Below are 18,517 nucleotides of genomic sequence, written 5' to 3'. Positions count from 1 at the left end.
AGGCATATTCTAGCTTAACCTTACCCTTGCTTCAGGTTATATTTAGTTAATTATTTTCTGGTCTCCTCTTATAGCTGGAAAGCTGCTTGGTACTAGAAGTCACATTGTTTGTCACAATAGTAATGATATTCCTTCAAATCTTAGCAAGTCTTGTGTTTCTCCTTAGTTGTGTAGCTTGGTTAAACTTGGTTTCTATCCCATGTGCTTCAGCCTCATCAGCTGCAGGTGAAGGTCTTTAAGATTCTTTATAGGCTGTACTGACATGATGGCTCCCATGTTTATGTGCTGGGATACAAGCTTGAGCAGGAGGAAGTGCTTCTAGCTTCATCCCCTCCTCTCACATGGATGTGACAGCTTGATCTCTAAGCTCTGGACCACGCATATGCACAGGAAGAGGTACATGGCTGTCAGGAAAGCAAGCAGCACCTACACAGCTGTTCTTTCATTCCTCCAAGGGAAAAGCAGCTGCGCCAAGTGGAGTTGTACAGTGAGTGATGACCCAGTTTGCAATAAGTCATAGGTATTTACCTCCTTGTCTTTCACCTTTCTTTTCCACTGTTGGTCTGCTGTCTTTTCATTTTTCTTACAACCCTGCCAAATAGGGTAGAGGTTGAGTAAGTTGCTATGTACATCTACAGCTCTGTTTAGAACACCCACTTTGCTACAACTCTGTCTCATAAGTACATTATCTGAATCCAATGACGTATATTTTTCCTAATATATGGCCTTACTCCTACTGAAGTCGATGGGAAAGCTCTCACTGGCTTTAATGGGAGTAGATTGAGTCTGTAGTTTTTCTGCTGCCTTTGAAGTCGTTCCACTAGAAATAGAGGAGAGCTAAAATTAGACACACTGTATTTTCTCTTGTGTGCCATTTCCTCCCTCCTCCGCAGTCACAGGACAGGGCTCTTGATAGTGAGCTTGGTACTGTAATGTGCAGAAAATGAGAGGGAAAGAGACAGGACAAGCATAGCAAAGTGTATGTGTAAACAAGGTCAGATCACAGTGATGTCAGGCTGTCAGGACAAGATTGTCCACATGGACAAATCTGCCCTTTTGGCAACAGAAGCCTTCCATCCTTGATTTGCTGCTGTTGCAGGGTCACCTGGTAGAGGAGGTGGCATTTCAACAAGGATGCAGCTCTCTGCCTACAGGACATGAGAGATTCAGCATGCGTAAGGAGTCAAGTGGTGACTTTAATGAAGTTTTTCCATTAGATTATATTTTGCACTTGACAGTAGCCTTTTAAATAGCAAGTTGTACTTGTACTCTAATTTGTGTATGAGGGAAGAATCTTGAGTTTCCAAGATCAGAACGGTAGTCAAAAATTCTTAAGCTTGCAGAGATTTCACAATCTGACTGGTGAAACATAGGGGAGGCTGCCCAGGTAAAGCTGTGGTAAATCAGATCAGCTGCAGGCTGCCTCTGCCTTACACTAATTACCAGCTGACACATGCTTAGAAAATGCTGTGACAGACCCTCTTTTCTGAATTTTCTTGAACCACATGACAAGTGCAGCATCTGTAACTGTTAAGTACTAGCTGTCAGGTCTGGAGACTGAAGCCTCTGTGGTGCAATGTATGTGGATAGCCTTGTTAAAGCCCATGGGTCTGTCAGAATAGAAATTTCTGCATTCAGTGATGTTGTTATTACTGATTCAGGACCTTCAAGCTTCTTATATGCAGTACAGCCAAATAAGATCATTACTGGAGATGTTAGTTTTTATAATGTGTGGATGGTTTTATAAACTGAGAACTGATGAATATGAGTAGTGAGTTGTTTTGTTTTTTGCTGTTGTTGTTTTACTTTTGAAGGAAACAGGGCATGAGGGACTGCAATATAAAGCAAAGAACAAGCTGATGAGAAAATGGGTTTGTGTAGTTCTATAATTCATGTCATGCAAGGCATTGACCGTTAAACAGGTGATCGTCTAATTGCTGCTGAATTGAGCTGGGTGGAAATTAAATCATGAAGAGGTCTGCCTTGGATTGCCAGTGACCTGAAATCTCTCATTTCTTGTGTGGTCAAAGTACACATATTATTATAATCTGTAATGAGCTCTGTTAGGCACTTTGTGCTTTTTAATTACCAGTGGAGTGACTGTCTTTTAGCTCTGTCTCAAGCCCACGCTCCCCCATAGCAGGACCTCCTTAGCTGTTAGCCTGTTCCCTTCTTTTTTGCTCATTATTGCTCATTGACAGTCCTTTTCTCTGAGGTAGCAGGTACTTTTCCATAAATGCCATATTTTTTTAAACCCCTTTTCTTTTGTTCCCGGGACTGCTTTAACTAAAAATCCAAAGGATTAGCACTTTCCCAGGTATTTACAGCCACCACAGCTTCTACCCCTAAGAGTCACAGGAAATCACTGATCCTCTGGGTGCAATGTGCACTGCTCATTGGTATAAGTTAGGATTTCCATTATCAGTGCACAGAATTCTGTATGGCCTTCTGCTGAGAAGCTCTTTCAGAAGGCACCATTCCTGCTGCTGAAGTTTAATCTCTGCCCCTGAGAGCATGGTGCAGCCTGGTGGTGAGAGAATTAAGCTACATGATTACACTCTTGCTGTAAGGTTGCAGTCCTCTGTCTGAGAGGATAGTGAAACATTTGTATAACTGCTTGGAAGAATGGTAGGCTTACCATGGCTTGAATTCTAAAATATTAGATTAGGTATCTATTTAAAATTTATTCTGCAATGCAGTTTCAGAAGCAAATGGACAAGTCACATTTTGAGTCTGAATTTAGAGCTCCATTCTAATCATCCCCTTTTCTCATCAGCCTTTAGCTTTCTCCTACCGTATAGGGCTCTGCATTGAAACAGTAATTATAATAAAATCTTAGGTTTTATGATTCTGCTGTGAGTCAGGGAGGGTTTTTCTGTTGTCATTCATATTGTGGTGTGGGTTTCTTGTTGTTTTGGGTTTTCTTTCCCCCTCTCCTAAATACCATCAATTAGCCAGGGCTGGAAAAGGTATTCCATTGCTCAGAGTTGGTAAAGATATTTAAGGGGGGAAAAAAAGATTATCTGATAAGTCATTCTCACATATTTAGGATTGTACTTTCAGATTCTGGATTGGAAAGGAGTTTTTCTGAATGTTGGATTGGCAAGGTTCGCTATCTTTCTTTGCAGTGAAGGCTCTTGATTCCTGATAGAATTACCTGTGTGTAGCTCACCAATAAGTTTCCTGCCAGTATGGCATCCTTGGGTACGGCTGGTACCTCAGGGTCTCTTGCAGTGCACAATTCAACCTCTTGCTTTCATTTCATGAAAGTGTATGGGTTGCAGGCAGGTGTAGCTGGGTAAAATTTGTGCTTGCATTATACTGGCAATGTGCTTAAGTGATCTAATGTTTTCTTCTAGCAAGAACTATGAAATTGTAATAGATAACAGAAGAAGGAGACGGAGGAAGGGGATCAAAGGTGGATGGTAACATGAGAGTCATATAGTGAGGAAGCTCTACCTATTTTGACACTAAGAGTCTGAAAGAGACTGAAAGCAGAGGCTTTGACAGCTCTGAAATGGAAGTAAGTTTAGAAGAACTGAGCACAATAAAAGCTTTGGGAGAGGGATTGTGTTCTGACTGGATGTTGTTCTCTAGCTGCTGATCTCTGCTTAAGGCATTTGAATGAAATTTTAGAGAAAAATTTATACCATTTTAATTCCTTTTGTCTGGACACCACCTCAGAATCCTGTGAGAAGTTTTCTTTCCACTAGTAAGGTTTGCAATCTAAATAGACAGTAGAATCAGTTTTATTGTATAATATAAGGTAGTTTAATCATTGTGTTATGAGGAAGAAACTAGGCCTGGAGGATTTACAGTGACTTTTCCATGCTGTGAGGGATGTCTTTAGAAAACTTAAAAATGTGAAACTTTTTAGCCCACTACCTTCATTTGCAAAACCCTGATTCTTTCTCTTAAGCAGTAGTCAGTACCTTCTCATGAAGCTGATGCATTCAATACACAATAAAATGAACTTCTTGCTTTTCTACTTATGTGCTTTCACACAACCCTCTTTACTCAACTTGCAGATCCAGCATTTGTACAGTAGCTAATCTGAAACATTAGCTGGTGATACTTGTTCACGCTTGCATTAATCTCATTGGAATCTCAGAATCATTTGGTTGTCTTGGCTCAAACATCTCAGAATCTCTAATAGCCTAACCAGAGCTGAGTTCACTGCTTCAGATGAGTCTGCAGTATTTATTTGGTGTTAGAATACTTTCCTCTAATTTACATGTTACTTGTATTTGTGTATTCCCAAGCTTGGTTTGCAGGATCTCATTTCTTCTTGCATCTTAGCAAAGAACATTTGAGAATTCTCCTTAGCATTATTTCTGACCCTGTGTGTGAGCATTAATGATTTCTTTCTTTCTTTTTTTTTTGTTTTTTTGTGCAGTGCCACATTAACACTGTAATCTCTCTCCGCTTTGTTTTTAAGCCTCTGTGTCCCTAGTCTCTCCAGTATATTCAGCATGCTCTTCCCTTCTTAACTGTTCCTTTTGCTTTCTTTACAGCACATTAAGAAATTAGATAATTCTGGGCATAGGATGAATTAAGTTTTGACAGATTATGCCCAAAGCTACTTAAAATATTGCAGATTCAGGCATTCAAAAAATGCCAGAGAAATGCCAGCATTAAGTTTCCTGTTTTCAGATTTTCACAAGCTCTTATCTTGCTACTTGTCTATATGTCTTTGCTAGGACAGGCCTAGCTATCACTGGAAGCTGAGCTCTGTCTGGATGCAAGCTGTTCTGAAAATTCATCGGAGTACCATGTCAAAGTGCATGCCCCCTGTTGCACATGTCTCTAGTCATGCTCTTCCTCTGTAAATGGATGTTCTTCTAGCTTTCATTAGTTTAATTGATATGTAAAATTTCTGTATTCACTCAAGCATTAATCTAGCCAATTGTGTAAGCACAAAAGACCTAATTGTTTTCATGTTAACTTCTGTGCTGCTTTACTAAGACAGTGCCTCTCTAAGTTACATTCCTGTTGCATGATCTTCCCTTACTGCTAAAATTTTTCTTGAGCTTTCACTAGACCTCTATTTAATAAAGAACCCTCCCTATACCATTTGGGTACAGCATGAGCTATAGAGCAAAGAGGATTTAATTAGCTCTGTAGTGTTGCTTGGTTTCTCCTTAGCTGATATGCTGGACTTTGTGGTTTGCAAGAGCTTTTGTGGGGGAGTTTGGAATCCCTTTCTCATCTCCTTTAAATTCTTGTTTGCATTCACAATAGGCTGCCTGTTTTAATAGGCTTCTATATTTCTCCCTAGTGCACTATATTTCCTGTTTTCTTTGTGAGCAGCACCATATGTAATTGTTTTACCATTCTTGCCTTCTTCGTGAATGATTTGGGGGACTATTTTGGAGCTTTTATTCAGATATGCTTCCCTCTCCCAAGCACAGTAGCTCTCTGTGTTCCCCAGTTAGAGTCCTGAACGGGGCTGGTTTGAAATCTGCATATGCGCTTTCACATTTGTTGCCAGTCTTCTTGCCCACATTTCTGTTGTGTTTCTTTGTGAAGTGTTGACAGTGCTATTGCAGTGTGCCTTGATTGAGTCCGTGGTAATTTGGAGCATAAAGTAATCCAAGGGAACTGGCTTGCTGCTGTCACTTCAGCTGTTTTTAAACTGCTAGTCCTGATTTTTAAGACCACATCTAGATATTTACTTTTTTCCAAGTGCTGGGTCCAACACAGTGTTTCACAAAGCAAAGCACTGACCAGATTTGTAATTTCTGTCATCGGGGCCCCAAGTGCCCAAGGTGCTTCCTGCTTAATATTCACGGGGCTGAAGTCACACACAGTTAATATCCTGTCATTTTAACATGAATTATTGAGTCATATTTTATTCATGTGCCTCTTCTCGTTTGGGGTTCTCTGGTGTGCTTCAAACACTTGCATGATAGTGCTACAGTCTACTGTAGTAGCTTGACATTAATTTTTTATGCTTCTTAGTTGTGAAACATCTATGCTTCTGTGTTTTAGCTACTATATTTTCCACATTTCCCCTCTTCTGTTTTTTATTCCCCCTAGAAATTGTCCAGAAGTATTGTATTTTTAGTGGGCATTTGAAAGTCTGGTCCTTAATGCAGGTCAATGATCTTAAATGGGAAACCCTCTTTTTAGGGGATTTAAATGTAGTAGGGTTATTGTCATTTGTTTAAATAGTTTTTTGTAATTTCCATCCCATTGTTCTTAATGCCTAATTCCATTCCAGTATTCTTAGTGATAATTTCCACCAATACGAGCAAGAGTGACACCAAGTAAATGTGGACAAAAAGTCACTTTGGAAAAACAGCAATGCTGTCCCTGGGTGTGCACCAAGTGTGTTGAGTTTGGCTCTCAAACCAGTATTATTTTCTATGAAAAAAATGGAAGCAGTGAAGAGAAAACTGTTTATCATTGTGAATAACATTGAAAATTAATTCTTGCTAATGTTTTTGCAGAGTGCAAGTTCTGTTATGTATTGGAACAAAACAGCTAAATAGTTCTTCATAGCTGTAGCAGGTAACAGACATTGCTGTTGCAGGATGGGAATAAATTAAAATGTGATATTTTTCTGGAGAGCATTCTGCTATGTGCTGCAGGCAGAGGAAGTATAATCCTGCTGAATCATGTCTTTTCATGACTTTTCACTTGTCTATTGTAAGATTTTCTGTGTATAACAAGACAAAAAATGGCCTAATAATTTAAAAAAAAAAACTTTAGTCTGTAGGACATACGTTAAAGTTTTCAAAATAGGCACTGTAATATAGGAACTCAAACCCCAGTTTCCGAAAGAAAGTATATAGGAATCAGACTCTTAAAAACAAGGGACTTAGAATTTCTCAGTTGCTTATATGCTTTTCAAAAATGTTACATTTGGACTTTTTAGGGAAAGAAGAAAAAGCCACCTGATTTTCCCAAAGGCCTGAGTACCTAGAGTTTTTCACTGACTTAGTGAATGGTATTAAGCACTTGCACTGCTGAAGTCAGCTCACATAGGGCATGACTCAAAACCCTTTCAGAATCTTATAAATGACTCCCTTTGATTTCAGCCTGCTTTAGAGTACGCTGCAGTTCACTGAGGAGCCTGGGCACTCAACAGTGTAAGGTGCTGCTGAGCATGCTGTCCCCAGTCCTACAGAGTACTTCAGTAGAAGTGCCATGGACTCGCATAGCCTTACTCTTGCTCTTTAAGTTTCGCATGTGTCTAGGAATTCTGTTGATTTTTTTTCAGTTATAACCAGAGTGCCTGCCAGACTACAAGTATTGTAATTCCAGTTTTAGATTCCTTTAAAAAAATCTGAGTCTTAATTCCCAGTTTGACAAGATTTCTTAAGAACAGTTTGGAACATGTTCTTGAGTCTTACCCTGCATGTTACTGTCACATAATGGGAGCAATGACTTTCTTCTCTTCCTCCTAGTGCAGTTCAAAGCCCAGCTTTGCCTGACACCAGACCTGTTCTACCCTAGCATGCCCTTAGAGCTGCAGAATAGCCTGTATTGCATTACATGGGGTACAGCCTGGCTACCCGGAGCAGCTCTATCCTGGTTTCCTCCGAGCAGCAGAGCTCTCCAACTCCCCTCAAGAATCAAACTGCCCAGTGTTTGTGCTTCACATACTTCTCTGACCTATATACTAGACTAAAGCTTCCTGTTCTAATATTGATTTAAGACTTAAGTATTGGTGGCTTATTTTTCTACATTGTAATGCTCTTTCCTATTTAACAGTCTTCGGGGATATGCAGACAGCCAAATTCAGACTTTCTGGCAGTCAAGATAAGGGGGAAAAAAAGGCATGTGTGGAACACTGATGTAAAGGGGCAGAGCTTGAACTGCAGTCCAACACATAGAGTATTTTGCTTCAGCAATCTAATTACATGGTATACTGCACGACTAGCCAAAATAGAAGAAATGCAGCACTCATTTGCTTGCAAGCTCTCTCCTTTCGTTAGCTTACCCCAAAGCTTCATCTTTTTTATAAGCTCTGACCCAAACTTCTCATTAATTGTTCCTGAAACATTACAAAGACAAAGCAGAAGGATCATATAGCTGTCTGATCAACAGTTGTGCCCCTTTTAGGGAAAAGAGAAAATAGCCCATGGTGACAAAAACTCACCATGCAGTAAGCAGCCCTCTGCTGTGGAGCCTGGTCTCTGTGCTTGAACCAGTGCTTGGGCAGCCTGGTGTCTACAGATGAATTTTGTTGTGTCAGATCATCATCTTAATAATTGTTTGTGTCCTGGCATTACAGCCTGAGGTCCCAATATTACTGCCCACAAGCAATCAAAAATCTTGGAAGTGGCTTTGTAAAACTTCGTAAATTTGTAAAACTTAATTGAAAAACAAACCAAACCCTGACACCTGACTGCTTTTGGTTTGTTTTATTCAGGCTTTCTGAGCTTGTACACTCATTAAAAGCACTTTTTTTTTTTTTTTTTTTTTTTGAAGCTTTTCTCTGCAATATTGAAGGCTGGAAATGTATATCTTCCAGTGCCACTGGGGCTGTCTCCCGTGCACATACTTCTGAGAAATGGGGTTTTAGGATCTGTGTGAAGCACGATAATAATCATAGGAGTTGAGAACAGAGCTGACTCATGTTTGCAGTTGGAGAGTTTATACAAGCATGAGCTAGTTGACCAGCCCTACCTGTGGAAATGAAAGGGACTTCAGATCTTTTCATCTGTGTGTTGGTATTTGAGATTCTCTTTTCGCTCTCATGAGTGCTGTGTACCTTACTTTAATGAGGTGGTGGCAGCCTTGTCCGAACTGTAGCTGCAATCTTGTTAGCACTTTGTCAGCCAAAGCTATTTAAATGCAGTTCTGCCTTCTGCTGTCTCCTGAGGCTCCAACTTTTCCACCTTTTCTGGTTAAGGGGGATTTTAAAATACTTTGTGTACTTCCTCCAGTCCTATTTAGGAAGGGAAAAGATCTCTAATCCTGACCCAGGAGGATTTGAATACCCTGGGAGCAGAGACAGTCTCTCAGTATTCCCCTTTAGTATACTTTAAAAAAATAATTGATGATTAACAAAACTGACCACTAGTTATTAAAAACACATCTCCCAAAGGGCCAGAGTACATAATACCCTCTTGGGTATAAGCAAGATTGACACCTGACTTTTTTGGGGGGTAGGAAGCTCAGAGTGCAGAAAGATGCTTTGTTCCTGTATGGCAAACTTCCTCAAAATGTTTGATGCACAAATAAAAAAAAACCCATGACTTTGTATTTAAATTACCCAGTTTGTATTCCTCTGTCTACAGTATTCCAAACAATTTTTGTAATCGTTACATAACTTCTCACTAGACAAAAAGAACAGGCTGCACTATGGAACTGGATCACTTTTTTAATAAACAGAAAATTGTCTTGACCAGTTTAATTCCTGGCCTAGACTAAAATCTGTATGGTTCATGTATACTCATGTGTATATGTACATTTACACACAGATGTGGAAGGTTGGAGGAGTTAAGAAGGATTCTTAAGTAATTTAGGGAACTTTTAAAGAATAAATTCCTAACCCTAAGCCCTCCTGTTATGTGGAATTTGCATTACCACTTGTAGACATTTGACTGAAAGAGGCAAGTCCCAAATTGAAAAGGTCTTTTTTTGGAGAATAGCTTAAGGTAACTGGGATCAAGTTGTTAAGCATGTTATTATTGGTTAATGTGACTGTTAGAGGATCTGGAAGAAGATTTTCTTTATGACCCTAAGGCTGTGCTCCTGGCTGCCTGAGTAACTAAACATCTCTTTGTGTGGAGGTCTATGCATAGTCATTTTAGTTTCAATTGAATTTTAGGTTGGTAAATCTGTCCGATAACTCTTAAAAAGCCATTTTACTGGCTTATCTTTATTCTTTTTTAAAAAAGAATCCCCCCTTTTTACCAGTTTTTGCTGGACATTAGTTTTAGCATCATCCATTTGAGATGCTTATGTGAAGGGTGTTGCAGAGAAACGGTGGATGTCAGTGTTGTGTTGAAGCTATCAGTCAGTTAGGATCGCAGGTTTTGAGGTGCAATGTTTTAAGCTATGCAAGGCCCTAATTCTCTTCTGACCTGTACCAGCTGGCTTATCTAGTTTGTAATGGGGGGGGGTCAGAAGAAACATGGTATCTAACTCCTTCCTGAAGTGCTTGTGTTTCACATAGTGGGACAGCAGAGGCAAGGAATGAGCAACAGTATTTCAGACTAACTGGCTTTACAGATTAGGGAACTTTGCCTGGGAAAGAAATGAAGCATAGGATGTAATTAGGTTAGTTGAAAAGGAAGCTGCTCTAAAATGCTGCAAGGACGGTGCAGCTCCATTGAGGCAGACACGTTTGCATGCTTCTCCCAGATGACTTCCTATGATTAGAATGCATTGACTCAGGCTGAAAAAGAAAGGGATTCTCGAAAGACATTTTTGGAAAGTTTTTATTGGTTCTGTATGGAAAGCATATGTTTGTCCTTAGCATCACAGTTACATTCTGTTTGTCTGCATTCACTTACTTGAATTGACTGTTTATGAAGAATATGAAATGCTCCCTGGTGGTAGCATTTATCCATTCCCAGTTTCTTCCAGGGACATAAATTGCCTTCCTTGTAAACATAATTCCTGGAGCTGGAAGTATCAGGGAGAAGGGGGTTGTGGGTGGGCTCTTCAATATTCCCAGAATCTGCAGAATACCTTTGTCTGACAATTCTACCTGAATTCTTGCTCACAAGGGAAAAGGGAAGATTTACAGAGCAGCAAGGAAGAGCTCTAACACGTGCGAGGAAAATATCACAATGTAAAATATCTCTAACCTGACAAGTCCTGGCAGCTAGACACTGAGGTGTGTGTCCTTCATAATGTCATGATTAATTGCACAGGATTGCGATGTAAAACTCAAGTCTATCCTTCTAAAGGGTTCTTGCATAAACTAAAGTTTTTGATGTTCCCAGTACGAACTATTGCCATGAATGCAGTACAGTCACCCATCACTTGAAAGACTGAGGAGCATGATTTTCTCTAGTGATAGATGTGAACAATACTAATATCATGGACTGTCCAGTGCTAAATTTTTGGATTTTGTTTGCTTGCTTGCTTGTTTACATTATGGGCTCAGTGAAGTTAACTTCCTGAAGAAAACATTTCTTTGAACTGGGCAGAAGGAACTAATACTGTTTTTGACCTGAAAGTTCAAGTGTATTGAACTCTGGAAGGATGGATGTGCACAACTGTCAATGGTTAAAGAGTGTTCAAAATTACTTTTTCATTATTTTGTATTAAAATTCATGTGGTTTGAATTTAGACCAAAATAATCTTTGCTGTAACTTAGAGATAACTTTGGCTTTGTATTTATGGAATTGGCCTGTTGTTCATTCATGTAGATGCTAGGAAAGAGTATTCAAGCACTGAAGTAGTTTAACTGAAAATTGGTAATTTAAATATTTTGCTGTTTTGATAATCACCATCTTTTTCCATCAGTGAAAAATTATCTTATGAACTTCTAATGTTTGATGGTCAGGGTGTCAAAAGCCTTCTTGGGTAAGTAAAGCAGATGACTTGTAAGTGAGCAAATACTGGGCAAAAAGAATCAGCACACATTTCTATAGAGGGAAAATGTAACTCAGATAATATTTTAAAAATTACTTCTCTGTACACTTTTCTCTGTAGATCAGTATTGTGAAAATTATGAGCCTGGTTTATGGCTAAAGGAAGGTAGGTTGGGGCATTGTTTCCTCCCCTGCAGCCACTTTGAACTCCTTTATGTCACTCCTGTTATCCAAAGTTGTAGATACCTGGAAAACAGAAAGACTGTCATCTGGTTTATAGGGTGACCAGTCACACATGACAGATAATTATTAGTGATCTTTTTACTGTGAACAATTGCTTTTGTACATGAACAGTGTTGATAATACATTTATAAAAAACATGCTTAATTCAGGGGTAATTCAAAACACAAAATTCATCTTATGGATGATTTTTTGTTTTCTTGTTCTAAGTAATTTGTCTTAGCTGTAGATGCTTACGAAAGTGTTGATAAAGGACTACAAAATGATGTTTATTTTCATACAAAATTTGATAAGGATAATCTTACTGTGATCTTGGAAATTTTTGTAATTACTAGTGTTAATAAGGATTATTTCAACCTTCTGTGGGACAAATATAAGAAGTAGTTTCACAAGGCAATGCAGCTGTTTAGAAAAGGAAATTAAATAGAAATGCTGTGTAATCTAAGAAGCTGTAGGCAAAATTTAAGTTCACAGGCAGCCCTCGTGCAGGATGAAGTGTTGCAAGGTCACTGTGTCCTCCATGCCTCTTATTTGCTTAAAGAATTTTAGGAATCCTAGATTATGGCAGAAATAAGGACTTCTTATCTGAATCACAGCATGTATCAGCAGGATGCCCTTAACATTATGTTTTGGGATTAGATCTTGAAAAGTGAGAAGGACCTAAGACTCATCTTAATAAGAAGATTTCATGCTTTTTCTTTTCCCTGATATTTGATCAAATCCTTTTCAAAATGTTTCTTTAACTAAAACTCCTATTTCCTTGTAATAATGTATTATAAATAAATTTTTAAAACTCAAATATTGGGAAGGAGATTAGGTTTGAATGAGGAAAAAGTGTCTTTCCCCTTTACTGTGTTTGTGTGGAATAAATATCTCTATTGCCCTGGATCCATGTACCTGACAACAGTGTATAAATGTTTTCTCGGAATCTTCTTCAAAATAGCATGTTGCATGCCAGTGCTGCCATACCCCCAAAACCTCACAACCATAGGAGATAAAATGTACCCTCCACCGCTCTCTCAATGTTATTAAAGATTAGGTGGACCTGTATGTTTCCATAGTGAGCCTGGGAGCAAGTTCCAGAGGCAGACTCTGAGAAGAGGCTCAATATATGTTGCCAGCAAGTTTGGAACACTTGGCGCCTCTTTAAAATCCCTTCTCAGAGAAGAACAGCACTTAAAATAGACTCCTTTTCTGTAATGCCATATGTAAGTTATTATCAATCAAAACTTCTTTCCAAACTTTTTGTTCAGCATTCTATAAAGGGAACCTTCTCAACCAGCAAGGAACCCCTACTTCATAAAATACAAAGGAAATGTGCTCAAACCAAGGAAGGAATCCTTTTACAACTCAGACAAGGATTTAGATGTACAAGCAAAGAAGTTTCTTATGATTATATTTATGTATTTTATATTTCAATCAGTGTACCTCTTTATGTTTAATCTAAACAAAAAATTGTGCAATGGTATTCTGAGGAAAAGAGCTCTCTTGTTCTGCTTATATTTTTCAACATCTATGTTTAATAAGAAGTTACTGTGACTTATTATTGAAGGCATAGCTAACCCCAATAACTTAATAACAGCAACATCTTTCTGTTTCTTTAAGCCCAAAGCAAGCTCTTCCTTTGCCTGTTCAATATGAAAGCATACTGTTTATGAAGCTCTAATCGCCATGTCTTATATTGCTTGTCTGCATAGTGTAAGCAGTGCAGAAAAGCTAGGCAGTCTGTTGGCACCACCTCACGGCCACTACCATTCACAGGGTAATTCAGAAGAGTAATCGTGGCCTAATAAGCAGTTCTGGGCATGGGGCAGAGCAGGTAATGGCAGCTGTGCTGCCAGCTGCAGGATTAAGTATGTTGTTTGGGACCTTTAAAGGGATCTTCAGGCCTATATAACTACTGATGGTGCTTTATTTCTTCATGACTATGGTAAGATTGTTTGCTTCTACTTTGGAGATGTGCTGCAGAGGAAGTAATTTTAAAGGTATCGCATAGGTTACAACAGCCTTTCATACTGATTGCATAACTATCACTTACTTCTTGGTGAAACTTGCTGTGCAAGCATAATATTGTCCTCTTCAGTAGCTGAGTATGTGGTGAGGCCCTCAGACTCCACAGCGCTGAATCCACATGGGAGAATGCTGTGTGGCTCTTTGCCACTCTCTTGGGGCAGGAACATGTATAAATACCCAAGTTGGCTTTCACCTACGAGACCTGAAGTTGGACCTTACACTTGGACACTGAATGAAGCTGATAGCTGCTTAGCAAAATTTTCAGTTGTGCTCAGGCAGGGTAGGTGTCTAAAATCCATTTGTTTTCACAATTTTAAGTGCCAGACTTGGATAGGTGGTCTTGAAAATCTCAGATATCTAAATAACTTTGTCTAAACCCCTGGTCTTTGGGTAGAGGCAGTAGGGACTTGTGCTTTTGTATTCAGGGATCCTTGGCTTGGTCTTTAAATGTTGTCACCTGGGACCTCATTGTGCAGCTCCAGTTAAGTGGCTAGTGGCCTGAGACCTTTTTTCTTGAAAAGTTGATGGATTGATATTGCCAGTTTCAGCACTTTGGTACCGTGTTTGACTGATACACTGAATGAAGGTATTAGTTCAGTTTTGTAGATACGGCATTAGCTTTAAAATGTCACATGTGTAGCTTTTCAGGTTATATTTTCTATGGCTGCTTAGCAAGCAATGTCTTTGAGCCTGGTCTGATTTATGAAGTGATCTATGTTTATCAATAAGCTTAATGTTTTCATTTCTTGATAGATGGTTATTCACATTGGTTATATGTGCCTAGTGATCATCCAGGAAATGTGTTTAGTCCAGGAAGATGGACAGAGAGGCTGAGAGACTCTGTCTGAAATAGCATACCAGAAAGCTTCTGGATGAATTATCCTGTATTTCCAACGCAACATTCTGTAGTGCAGGGCTGAATCTAATGCAGCCTAGAATAGCATTTTTTAAATAAAATTCTGAGGTTTTGGTGTTCACATCAATGACTGATTCATTTAATCATTACTATGGAATAGTGAACTGAGAACTAAACAGAATTTCTTACTGTGCTTACAGAATTTGATCAGTTGCAAACAAAAAAGTAAATTCACTGTTGCAAAGAAGCATGGTTTAAACCTTCCAACTCCCTCCCCCCCCCCCCCGAATGAATAACATTTCACTAATTTTGGAAATGGTGAATGACCAAAATAACAAATTTGATCAGTGGAGAGAGTCTGCTTCCAGAAATCTGAAATGGAGAAATAACTTAAATCAAGGAAGTTCTCTAATATGTGACTTTGGACAGCAGCCCACCTAAAAATTGGATCAAATTCACAAGTTGGAGTGTTAATTTTTCCACAGAGCTGAATCTCTGCAAACAAGAGTGGTAATGGCTTGCGAGTACCTGTTTTCTCTCAGATTCTGCTAGTCTTTTGAAAACTCCAGGGAATGCTTTATTTTATTGCAGATTTTATGGAGTCTCCACAGGGTCTCTCTAAATTAGTATGCCTCTCTCAGAGATTTTTTTCCTTTCTGATCTTTGTTATAAACAGTTAAACAAAACAGAGTTTAGTAAAGGGAATGTAAGACTGATGGTGGAGAACATTATGGACGTGGGCTGGAAAGGGGAAAGTACACACATGTGCTGGACAAAGTTCTGACTCTCCTGTTTGTAGTGCATACGCGCTATAACATCAGAGCACATTAGCCATTCTGGCAGGCCTGGCTGTGGCAGCTGCTGGAAGCCCAGCTAGCTCTGGTCGTGCTATAGAGCACTGGACAGTGCTGCGTGGGCAAGTCCCAGTGTCAGGTCTGAAACTTTTCTACAGAGAGCAGCTGTGGCACTCCCTGTGCTACACGATTTGGGGGTTGTGCTCCCAAAGCCAATGTTCTTGGTCCCAGAGACATTCAGGACACTGAGGGAATGATCAGAATATGGAGCTAGAACTAGAAGTTGTCATACGAATAATCACACTTAGTCCCTGGCACTGCTTAATGGTACATCTCCTAAGCTTACAGGACTGAGTTATTAAATTGGTTGTGTGTTTTTTGTTTTTTGTTTTTTTTTATTAATACTATCAGGTTAGAGTGGGCACGTTATCAGGTGCCTACTTCCAGCCCACATGTTGCGTGGCTGACGTTTCCCTGACATCACCTTCTCTATACTGCTTGCTGTGCTTAGACAACAGTACAAGCATGAGCCTGTCTTCTTCAGATATATTTGTGTACATTAGCCCTTCATTGGAAGCACAGGTGTTTGTGGGTTGTGGTATGAATAGTTTGGGTATAGTTGGGACACTGAATCTTTCTAGAAGCTTCTTGAATGTTTATTATTAAGCTATATATTTTGGAGCCCACAAATATGCTTTTAAAAGCAGGAAATAACTTCCTTGTTAAGCGTTTTTTCAACTAAAGCCTGTATTTTCCTGCATTACTTTCTACACCAGGCACAGCTGATAATGGCAATTGATTTTTGACATTTCAATCTTTATGCCTTATTCTCAGCCAAAGCATTTAGGATTCCTACCAAACCTGCAATTGCAGAGAAGAGGAATAAACAGAATAAGAAGTATTTCTAGAGAGGAATCATGAATTTGACAGACATGAACAAAGTCCTGACTCTGCAGAAATGTCCCAGTAACTTCTATATGGTCACAGTTTCATCCTGTATGTGGTCTTTTGAAGGACACTGCACCTGAACTTGAAAACTTTTTACACATTCAGATTGCAAAGAGAAAGCAAATAAGAGGAAAAAAAGAGGCATTTTGTCTTCTATAAAGGTGGCTTCCTTAGAAGATGGCTGCAGTTTCATTATTTCATAGTAAGAAAGTTTTCCAAAACAAAGTCTAGCAAGTTAATATTATCTTCCACTTTCTTCAGGTGACCTTCTGTCTTTCAGGGTTGCAACATGGCTGCAAATATCTTTGCTGTCTTTAATTATCCCCTCAGCTTGCAGCGTTTTTGACACTGCTGGCTCTTAAGAATTTCGTACTGTTTTTGCTCTTTCTGTACAGTTAACTTTCCATCAACTTGAGATCAGGAATCAAAATTACAGTCCTCAAGAGCATACCTCAGCTTGTCAAACTGGATTTTATCAGAAGTCCTCCAAAGATATAAAAATCATAGATGATTTTTAGATGTATTTATCAGTGTTGACTAACTTATAAACCCATTGGTTGTTTAGTTCATTGAGCAACTCTAGGTTTATGATCAAGTGACTCATCCCTGTATTCAGTCACTTGGCCACATGCCCAGAAGTTTGTCATTTGGCAGAATGAGTGGTTTGACAGTACTGTTCCAGCACTGTGTGTGTGCTTGTCTGCACGCGTGCCTACAAGTATGTACAAAACTATCTGTTTGCAAACCTTATTGTGTCACACATCATATTTTAAGAATGACAGTGTCCTATTCACGTGCCGCTTCCACTCATGACTACCTCTCTTCCCAGGCTGATCACAGCTCATCCTAGTGGTGAGCTCAACCAGTATTTATGTGGAAGAATGATTATAAGTGTTTCGTGTGGCTTTAGCTGTCATTAGTACAATAAGCAATTTATCCTGCTTGAAGAAATTCCACACTTCTCTTTTTTACTCTTCCTCTCTCAGGAGTGTTACCAGGCACTTTGCACCTCTTTCTACTCCTGCTTATACCTGTACAAATCATAAGTAGCACCGCTGGAAGCAGTGAAGTCATACTAGAATAAGCTTGGAAGAGTGAGAGGAAGGTCTCTGCTGTGATGTGTCCTCCTCCTACCAAAGCAACCTGTTTGTGCATTGATTTCTCTCACCACCTTTCTCTCACTCTGATCCTATGAAGTGCTTTTACTTCACTTGATAGTAAGTAAAATTTTTTGGATGTGAACTTAGATTGTGCAAGGCCCCTGCACGTCAGAAACATAAACTGAGTTTGTGTGTGCCTAGTCCATCACAAACACAAAGTAAAATGGCTTAGGTTAATCCACCATGAAGGCATTTAAGCAGGTGATAGTACCCAGTTTTGAGGCTGTAGCTCTTTTACTGACGTGGAAGCATCCTCTTAGTTTGTACCGAGCCCGCAGATACTCCAGTCTTAGAAATATAAACCATGGGACTGTCATAGCTGGAGCTGCGTAGCTAATGTTTGCTGTTTGTTATTGATCAGCTTTCTAATATGCATGACAATGAGGAAGACATTAACTTGAATCTGCACAGATGAGTAAGGATATGTGATCCAATCTTCTTTATTGCTGTTCACATTGCTCTTCTTTTTCTTCCAGGCGTTATTTTTCCTAGCAGCGTTTTGGCAAACTGTGCCCAGATAAGCATTCAGTTTATAGTAAAACATGGCCATTAATGAGATAAGAGAGCAGATAGGACAAAAATGATGTCTTTGTTTTTTTCCAGCTTCCTCATAAAAGCATGAAGGCAGTACCTCTCATCTCTCATGGTTGTCCTGGGACTTACAAGTCAAGCCTCCAGGCTGTGATTGCTTCAGATTTTGCTGCAAGAAGTCACAGCTATTTTTGTTCCCATTATCTTCAACTCAGTTGGGTTTTAAGCAGCTTTTCCTTATCCCTTCTTCCTCTCCTGCAAATTAGAGCAGGTCTGAAGTTGCTTTCAAGTTACATTTGCTGCCCACCTATGGGCTGCCTGTCTTGCTGTGGCTTACTAGAAGGTTTCTGCTCTGGACCTGACTGGAAATGTTTTGGACTGGAGAATGTAGGCTGTGTAAATCCAGATTTGAAAATACGTTGATAACGTTTGACTAAGTAAAAACTGTATAGAGATCGCCTGACTCTTCTCACA

The 18,517-nt window shown here is 39.4% G+C and overlaps 1 protein-coding gene across 2 annotated transcripts in view; it reads left to right on the top strand.

Moving 5' to 3' along the window:
* The first annotated feature begins 502 nt into the window (after positions 1–502).
* SPATS2L (spermatogenesis associated serine rich 2 like) overlaps positions 503–18,517 on the top strand; it is a 172,550-nt gene continuing 154,535 nt past the window's right edge. The window contains exon 1 of one of the 2 annotated variants that reach the window (XM_067298882.1): positions 503–520. The gene's annotated coding sequence lies outside the window, so the exon portion shown is untranslated. Of the gene's footprint in view, positions 521–8,349; positions 8,682–18,517 lie in introns of those variants that run through there. The other variant, XM_067298883.1, reaches the window with a different exon arrangement.

The sequence above is a fragment of the Apteryx mantelli genome, chromosome 6, assembly GCF_036417845.1.
Source record: "Apteryx mantelli isolate bAptMan1 chromosome 6, bAptMan1.hap1, whole genome shotgun sequence".
In the NCBI taxonomy this organism is placed as follows: Eukaryota; Metazoa; Chordata; class Aves; order Apterygiformes; family Apterygidae; genus Apteryx; species Apteryx mantelli.
This window is presented reverse-complemented; position numbering and strand designations above follow the sequence as displayed.